Source organism: Eretmochelys imbricata, chromosome 22 (genome assembly GCF_965152235.1).
Source record: "Eretmochelys imbricata isolate rEreImb1 chromosome 22, rEreImb1.hap1, whole genome shotgun sequence".
Taxonomy (NCBI): domain Eukaryota; kingdom Metazoa; phylum Chordata; order Testudines; family Cheloniidae; genus Eretmochelys; species Eretmochelys imbricata.
Window position 1 is genome coordinate 1,401,099 of NC_135593.1, and position 9,575 is coordinate 1,410,673.

Genomic DNA, 9,575 nt, shown 5'->3' on the forward strand with positions numbered 1-9,575 from the left:
CCTGCCATTCGAGCAAGCCCCTTGCAAACACCATTTCCCCAAAGTGAAGACTTAGCCCTTGGGAATCTGAAGACACCAGCCTTTCTCCCTCTGCTCCCACCTACATGCTAGTCTACTGCCTGGTCACCACCACCTCTCCCCATGCTTGTTTCCTTTCCACTTTGGAGATGCTCCCCAACCAGCTGGGACTATTCTCCCACTGCAAGCCTCACCTGCTTTCTCATTCCCTGAGCCCCTTAACATTCCTTTCCTATGAGTGACCTCCGTTCCTTGAGGTTAATTCCACTTTCTTTATCTGCTCTAGCTTAATGGCCCCCAGTAGTCACAGAGACACCTGCAGCTTCTCTGACTATAGCTATGAGGCCAATTGCCAGAGGCCAGCCTAAGATAGCCGCAGCTACTAGTCAAGGGAGGGGTGGCAATTCCAAGGCTGAGCATGCTTGAACCTTGCAACGGCGGCACTAGGGCCTCTAAATCCTCAGCACTGGCCCTAGGCAGCTGCAGACTCTGCAGTTAAGTGTTTCCCTCCTCTAGGCCATGGCTTTAAGTGCCTGAGGTGCCCATCACCTGCAGCAGAGGCCACCAATTCCCATGCACCCCTCAGCTGGCATGTAGTCATGCAGAAAGTGCAGCCTGGATGATTTTGGAGGCTGGGGTACCAGGAAGTTCCCATCCCTGAGCAGCAGCTCTGCAACAAGCTCACATGGCCCCCCTCCACTGTGGGACCAGGACCACTTCGGCAGCGCTGCGAGAGGGGAGGAAGCGAGTGTTATGGGCCCGTCTGAGCTTGGGCCTGGCACGGTGGAGCCATTGGTGCCACGGTGACATCGGTCCTCTCCGGACTAGCACCTTGCAAGCTCTAGCGTGGGCAGGAGATCTGCAGGCTGCACAGCCTTGGTAACAGCAGACAGGTCTCTAGGTGTCTCTGTGGCGCAATGGGTCAGCGCGTTCGGCTGTTAACCGAGAGGATGGTGGTTCGAGCCCACCCAGGGACGCTGGTAACCTCCTGCTATTTCCTCGCTCCTCAAGATGTGCTGGGAATCTCAAAGGCCCCTTTTTGCCACCTCAAAGCCATCCCTCTTGGCCTCAGGGGGTTCAGCTGGTTGTCTGAAGCGTGCGCTGGGTGCGAATCAGAAACCCATCTCCCAGCAGTAACGTCGGGCACTCGGGCTTAATCCTCAAGGTCGAGGGCTAAACCTTCAGCCAGGAATGTTTGGTCCCTTCCTGCCTCCACCAAGCAGCAAGGGAGAAGTGGACGAGACGTGCCAGCTCAAAGACGCCTCCCTCCCATTTCCATGTTGGCTGCGCAAAGCTCTTGGTGTGTCTCATGCCTCGTCAGGGAAGCGCGGCCATGCTGAGTCCCGGCTGCAGCCTGGCCGGCCCCAGCTGATGGAGTGCAGAGCCCCGTGAGTCAACGGCAGGTCGAGTCAGGGCCGCATAACCCACCCTTTCCGTGCTCCGGGGCTGGGGAGGCTGGGGCCGCACAGCCCACTCTGGGGCTGCGGGGAAGCCTTGGGGCACAAGCCTCTGGCGGGAGCTGGCTGCTGCAGTGGAACCCAGGGTGTCTCTAGAAGAACTTTTGGAGCCGACCTGGGGAAAACACATTTAATAACAGCCAGCTCACGTTTAAACTGACTTTTTTTAAACCATTTTTATCACACTAACTAACCCTGGAATCCTAGTGTCACCCCCCATAAAATGGCTTCAGCCTTGTATTTTACCCAGGGTAAAACTAAACATCCCTTCAGATACAATGGAGTGGAGATCAATCCCTTTTCAGAGTTAATGCACATGAAAGAACCATGTTATGTTTCATTCCTTATGTCCTGGTCCCATCGCCTTTCCCTCCTCTCCGTTACCAGTTGTGGTATTTTGCATAAAAACTTTATTTCCTCAGAGAGACCTGGGAACAAGGGCTGCCTGCTACACGGTACCAGATAAACACCTTTAATAGGAGACAGCCGTCCCTGTCAGCAAATCATCTCCCATCTTCAGAGATGCAGGTGGGAGGAAAGCAACAGCCTCTCCCTGCAGCACCCAGCTGTTGCTCCTGGATGCACGGCCTTGGTGTTTGAGGGCGCTATCAGCAGAGGATCAGCGTCATGTACCTCCCAGCCCCTTGGGGCTCCAGGCAGCGCATCTGCAGGCATGTGGGGCTGGGGGTGTTCTTGACAGGATAGGAACCTTCAACTCTGGAGGCAGCTGGTGAGTTCCCAACTCACCTACTAGGGGGCTGAGAGGCTCTGGGGGAAGACTTTGGGCTCCAGCTTGCCAGGGCTCCAGGAGTGGGCTTGGGGTTTCAGGGCCCCTCCCTCCCTTGTGTCAGCTCCAGGGCTCTGGGCTTTAGCCTACCCACCTCCAGCTCTCCCCAGCTCCAGCCACAGGGCTTCAGCAGAGGGCTCTGGGCTTCAGCCCATGGGCTATGGCTTCAGACTTCAACCCCCGGGGCAGTGGGGCTCCGGCTTGGAAAAATTGCCTCAGTTGCCACCAGCAAATGTTGGTGGCCGCACTCGGAGGCCACCAAAAAAATCGTGATGCAACCCCTGCTCCAGAGCACGGAAGGGCAGCAGCTCAGGCCAGCGGGCAGCCTGGGCTGGGCAGATGCTCAGAGCAGAGCCCCAAAGGGCTGTCCTGTCTCCCTCCTCAGCAGCAAATCATCAGTGCCCCCGACCCCTGAGACAGCAGCCTGGGGCTAAGGGCAGCACCCACTGGGGATTTCTCAACTTGCTCCCACTGGGGTGACCAGGGACTTGGGGGTGTTTCTAGCAGAGCCGTTGGAACTGAAGTGGGGAACCAGCCTTTTATAACAGGCAGCTCAAGAATGGCATCAGATGAGCAGACTATTGCTTTAACTACCAGGCCACCTTGCCCAATGAATGGCCTCTTATTTCCTTGTTTCTAAGGTCTCTGCTTCCTGCAACCTTTTCCCCAAGTTCATTGGCTGGCTGGGCAAAGGGAGGGTCTGTACTATTGAAAAAGACCAAGTGCCAGGGACAAAACACTCCAATCCCGCCTGGTGTGGGGAGCCGGGTTTGCTCTTCAAATTCTGTCGTTCGTAAATGTCCAGGTCTGGGAATGTCCCACAGAAGCCTTTCTAATGGGCAGCTGGCTGCAGAACAGTGAAACTGCACAGAGCTCCTGTGGAGGACAGATGGGAATTAGAAACATTTTGATGATCGTTTGGGAAATTAGCCTTTGTTGACAAGGTTTGTCTCTGTTCCTGTTTCACCTTCCGGTGTTATGCAGAGGGATCTTTGGCTTATTTTTGTGAGCTTAATAACTATCTCCGAAACTTTATTTACTCAAACCGGCACTGGCGGGATAAGGAACAATTCAGTCTGTCACTGAACTGAAGGTGGGAGATCATTTTTTGACCGGGAGAGGGACACCTCCTCTTAAAGGTGTTTGTCTGGCTGGCAGCCCTGGTTCCCAGGTCTCTCTTGAGGGAAGAAAGTTTCTATGCAAAATACCAAAACTTTTAAGGGAGAGGAGGGAAAGGTGATGGCCGCACGATGGTGCCAGCATGGACCATAACGTGGTGCTTTCACGTGGGACGACTCTGAACATTGACTGATCTCCACTCCCTTGGATTTGAAGAGATGTTTACTTTTGGACTTGGAAAACTACAAGGTTGAAGCAATTATATCCGGGGTCTCAAACTCCCAGCCTCCAGGACATTTGCGGCCCGCGAACCTCCCGAATGTGGCCTGCAGGGCTTTAGCAGTTTTGCTGCCAGGTCTCTCCCTTGGCCCCACCTGCTGCCCCCAGACACTCCCCCTGCCCCCCGACTCCAGGGGCCCGGGCAGCACAGCGGAGCTGAGCGGCATCTTCCTGCTCGCTCCAGTGGCTGCCGGCCCCTCCCTGTGGCCCCAGGGTGGGGGGGAGGGCTGTGCCTGGGCATGCTGCCCCCCCTGAGTGCCCCTGCGGCCAATGGGGCACTGTGGGGGTGGTGCCTACGGCCAAGAGAGAGCGGAAGCTCCCCCCCACCTTGGAGCCCCAGGTAAGCACTGCACCTCCAACCCCCTCCCAGAGTCTGCATCCCTACCCCACACCCCCTCGCATCCCCAACTCTCTCCCAGAACCTGCATCACATCCCCCAGCCTCCAAACTCCCTCCCAGAGCCTGCACCCCCTTCCTCTGCACACCCCCCGAGCCTCCAAACTCCCTCCCAGAGCCTGCACCCCCTTCCCACACAGCCCCTCCTGACCCCAAACACCCTCCCAGAGCCTGCACCCCCACCCCCTCCTCCTGCACCCCCACCCCTTGCCCCAGCCCAGAGCCTGCACCCAGGACCTGGACTGCATCCCAGAGCCTGCACCCCAGACCCCCCCTCCCACCCAAACTCCCTCCCAGAGCCCAACCTCTCACCCTTCTGCACCCAAAGTCCCTTCCAGAGCACGCACCCCAATCCCCTACCCCAGACCTCTTCTCCCACACAAACTCCCTCCCAGAGCCTTAGGCAGGTGGGGGAGTGGAGTTTTTTGGGGGGCGGAGTTTTGGGGAGCAGGTTCTGGGCAGCATAAATGACATTATTGGCCCACTGGGAGAATTTGAGGATTTTCACTGGCCCTAAGGTAAAGTGAGTTTGAGACCCTGCTTTAAGGGATTGGAGCAATGCTGGGGAGATGGAAGGGCACAGAGCTGGGGAGCAGTGTGTGCTCCAAGGAAAGTTGTTGTTGTGCTCTGGTGACACAGGGCGGGTGTGGGGATCTTGTAAGCCGTGGGGTTTGTGTAGAGATAAAGTTCACTAACCCCCAGGTTCAAAGCCGTTCCTGCTCTGGGCTATACAGGGCAGTCTTTATTGAGAGTGTAGCTCACTGGTTGAATAGTTGCCTGCAGGGCAATGGGTTCCTAGTTCAAATCCAAGCACTTCCCTTTAAAAACTTTTTCAAATGAAAATCGATTTCCGGACCCATCTCCGGTGTTTTCAGGAGTCCGCTGAATGGGGATGCTTGAAATGAATGTAAACACTCAGCAGTTCCCCTTGCAAATGTGGAAAACGCAGCAGAGCTGTCCAGCAGCTGAAATCCGCTCCAGTCCTCGCGTCTCCAAGAGGAACACTCTGTATTTGGGGCATGTGCGACACCTCTGGGATGATGACAGGTGAAAAAATGCTGGATTCAATGACAGCTGAGACCACAGGAGGGGAAGGTGAATGGCAGCACCGCACAGGGTCATAACACTCAGACCCGGGGCTTCACTGTATCTACCCCTCTGTTTGCCCTCATTTATATCGTAAGAAACACACCCTTCCCCCTCCCACACACTCTGTCACACCCACCTTTTCCCCTGGAGCCCACCCCAACCCTGCCCTACCCCTCTCCCACACACACATGGCATGGGACACAGCCTCTCTGTGACTCACCCAGGTCGGGACTTGCCTCTGGATCGCCCCAACAGGGGAGCAGGGAGCCTGAAGGGCCACAGGAGACAGATAGAGATCGGCCGGAATAGAAAAGTCTTCCCTTTGCTTCTTCAGAGTCTCATTAACCTCACCCAGGAGAAGTTCCAGCACCGGGTGGGCTCAAAGCACCAACCTTCCCCTCAGCAGCGGAAGGTGGGAACCAGCTCGATCACACAGAAGGAGGCTCCCCACCTCTGTTGCTGCTGTCCTGCAGCCTTTCCTATGGATTTGTTTTAGTAATGCAACCCCCGCCAATCCATCCATCTATGAACTAAAGAGACAAGCCCCTAAATGTGGGCTCCAGTGGTGCAATGGGTTAGTGCACAGGACTTATAGAGCCATGCTGCAGTTGTGAGTTCAAACCCCAGCTAGAGTACTGGTTTTCTGTAAGCAGGTGGCTTCTGCCAATCATTTTGCCCTGCGGAAAATACAATTCCAGCCCAGCAGACACCAAGGTCCCTTCCTTTACCGAGTGCAGGGCAGATTCACACATCTACAAGGCTCCGCTCTCCACCAGCCACCTGTGTCAGGAGGGGTCAAGCAGAGCCCAGAGCACTGCCCATCCTGTGTTTCTTCAACCCCTGACTCCCCTTCAATCTTTGCTCCCCAAATCACCTGTGTGCACACCCTCCTGGCTGTCAGACTCAAACCCTGCCTGACTTCTGTATGTTGGTCTGTTTTGTGTCTGTCGTGTTGATGTGCATGTGGGTCCTGCGTGATTTTTGTGAATGCCTTCCCCAGTTTTGTGTGCATGTGTGTATGATTTTTGCATGCATATTCTTTTTTGCTTAGTATTCTTTTGGTATGTGGATTTTGTGTTTTCTTGTTGTGTGCTTTTTCTGTGTTTTTTGGTGTGGATTTGTTCTTTGTATGTTTTGAGCCATTAATTAACTCTAAGCGATGCTTTGTAATTGACATGGACACCTTACAACACAAACCACTCAATTGCCACTACTCTCTCTGAAAAAGGAAAGGAAGGACCTGTGGCACCTTAGAGACTAACAAATTGATTTGAGCATAGGCTTTCGTGAGCTACAGCTCACTTCATCCGATGCAGTGAGCTGTAGCTCATGAAAGCTTATTCTCAAATAAATTGGTTAGTCTCTAGGGTGTCACAAATCCTCCTGTTCTTTTTGTGGATACAGACTAACACGGCTGCTACACTGGATACTCTCTCTGAGTTGACACTTCTGCTTGCTTGTAATTGAGATTGACCCTGTCAAGGTTCCTTCCCCACTCTGAATGCTAGGGTACAGATGTGGGGACCTGCATGAAAACCTCCTAAGCTTACTTTTATCAGCTTATGTTAAAACTTCCCCAAGGTACAAACTATTTTACCTTTTGCCCTTGGACTTTCGCTGCCACCAGCAAACGTCTAACACCATTTATTGGGAAAGAGTTCTTTTGGAAACGTCTTTTCCCCCAAAATCCTCCCAAATCTTACCCCCTTTTTCTCGGGAAGGTTTGATAAAAATCCTCACCAATTTGCATAGGTGACCACAGACCCAAACCCTTGGATCTTAAGAACAATGAAAAAGCATTCAGTTTCTTAAAAGAAGAATTTTAACAGAAGAAAAAGTAAAAAGAATCATCTTTGTAAAATCAGGATGGTAAATACCTTACAGGGTAATTAGATTCAAAACATAGAGACTCCCTCGAGGCAAAACCTTAAGTTACAAAAAGACACAAAAACAGGAATATCCATTCCATTCAGCACAGTTTATTTTCTCAGCCATTTAAAGAGATCAGAATCTAACGCATATCTAGCTAGATTACTTACTAAGTTCGAAGACTCCATTCCTGTTCTGTCCCCGGCAAAAGCATCACACAGTGAGACCCAGACCTTTTGTTTCTCCCCCCCTCCAGCTTTGAAAGTATCTTGTCTCCTCATTGGTCATTTTGGTCAGGTGCCAGCGAGGTTATCCTAGCTTCTTAACTCTTTACAGGTGAAAGGGTTTTTCCTCTGGCCAGGAGGGATTTTAAAGGGATTTACCCTACCCTTTATATTTATGACAACGCTTATGAACGCAAACCGCTCAATTGACTTGACTTGCTCAATTGGTTCTGCTCAATTGACTCTACTCTGTAAACTGATACTTTGTAATGGAGATTGGCACTTTTTGTAACAACAACCGCGGAAAGCCCTTAACTGGCGCGGCTGGCATAGGACTAAATTCCTATAAAAATGGACTCTGAGAACTGGGAACTTTCAGTCTCCGGTTCTGCCACCACCCTCCAGGAGCATCGGAGGCATATCTGACACAGACTTGGCTCCATTCTCGTGTCCAGGCCACCTGGCCAGTGCTCTGTCATGGGCAACGTCTAGGCTGGTCACTATAACCTCTATGCAGAACTTGTATGACTCAATGTATGAATGTATCTGCAGATAAGTAAGGAATAAGTAGTGACATAGTTGTGTGTGAAAAGAAAAGGAGGACTTGTGGCACCTTAGAGACTAACCAATTTATTTGAGCATAAGCTTTTGTGAGCTACAGCTCACTGTGTGTGTTTTCTATATTTTTATTATATTTACAATAAATGTGGCATTTTGCCTTGTCCCTTTTACAAGATCCTGTTGGTCTTATTTTATTAGTATAACACAGACACCCTCCCCCAGCTCTCCCTGTGCCCTGGGCTCACACCTGGGTGTCTCCTGAATCCTTGGCGTTGTCCAGCATGTCTCCCTCCACAGAAGTCACCTGGCCTCATCTTAGATGCCATCTTCATATTGCTCTTCTCCATCCCAGAGCTCCTGCTCTGCTCCTCCGACCCATCTTCCTCAGCTCCGCAGGCAGAGGGGAAGGGGCACCGTGGGAATCACACACGCCCCATTCCAGACACCCCATCACATCCACAGGGCTCCCAAACCAGGACACCAGGCCCCACCACGGGGGAGCAAAAAGCCTTTGTGAGCCCAGCACACACCAGACAGGAAAAGATTAACACCCACACCCAGCTGTGACGGTGCTGCCTGTGAGAGCCAGCTGAGGTCACTCAATCAGGGTGAACTGCAAACAGACCAGGGCAGACAAACCCCAAACACTGGTGGATATTCCAATAGTTAGATTTACCCAGCCAGCCCAAAACAGCTGCTATAGCACCTCCCTGGTTACTCAGACGTCCAAATAATGCAGTTCCCTTAAGGTGCCCAGCCTCAGGCCTCCATCCAGACACACATGTCAAGCATATGATGATCAATTCTGAAAATCTTCTTTCATCACACAAAAGAAAAGGTTCTCCTGACCGCAAAGAACCAAGCCCCAGACCCAGGTCAAATGAGAACTCAGATCTTTCCCCAAATACACGCTTACAGTCAATTCTTATTAACTAATTAAAATTCATTAAAAAAGAAAAGAAGAGAATTGGTTAAAAGATCAATATACAGACAGACTTGAGTTCAGTTCTTGAGGTTCAGACACACAGCAGAGACGAGCTTGTAGTCGCCAAAAGTCCTTTTAGAAATAGTCCACAGGTTACAGTCCGATGTCCATATTCAGGGTGACTCCAATCAATGACTGGGGATTGATCTCAATCCTTATGGCTCAGGGTTTCCCGCTCTTGAAACCCAAAGCAGATCTGAGATGAAGAAGGATCATGTCCCAAGGTTTTTATACATTTCCTGTCTGAGAAAACAATTGGCTTAACTTGAAGGGTTCATGTAGCGTTCATGCACCTGGAAACAGTCAGGGCACACCCTGACTGTTGTGTAGGAGCAATGCACACATTGCTCTGTTCTATCCAAGGACATGGACCATGAAAACATGGACCATCTGGGAAGTCAAAATAAGGACATCAGCCGTGGGAAGCTTCCTCGGCCGAAGCTCAAGGCCTGAGAATAAAGATTGTAGTAGATAGAGGCTAGTAAATAGGAATATTAATCAAAGTCATATTATTTCCTTTGTTGATGCCTTTTGCGGTCGGTTGGGGTATGTGATGCGCAGGGGGGAGAGAAATAAAAGAGGTGGAAAAGCTGACAGGGGTAATCCCATCAGCAGACCAGCCTGCTTGCTTGCCTAAAGCCGTGTCCTGTCTTGTATTGAACCGCCACAACTGGCGCCCAAACGTGGGGCCCTCATCACTCACCTCACCCGGCAAGGGTTTCAGACGCGTCACTCATCCGCTTCGCGGATCCCGGTGAGTATTTTTCATTGTGGTAAGTATGGGAAGTTCC

At 51.7% G+C, this 9,575-nt stretch overlaps 1 non-coding gene across 1 annotated transcript; it reads left to right on the forward strand.

Annotated features, from left to right (window-relative positions):
- The first annotated feature begins 921 nt into the window (after positions 1 to 921).
- Positions 922 to 995, forward strand: TRNAN-GUU (transfer RNA asparagine (anticodon GUU)). The gene has a single exon. It is a non-coding gene; the product is annotated as a tRNA-Asn (tRNA).
- Positions 996 to 9,575: the final 8,580 nt, after the last annotated feature.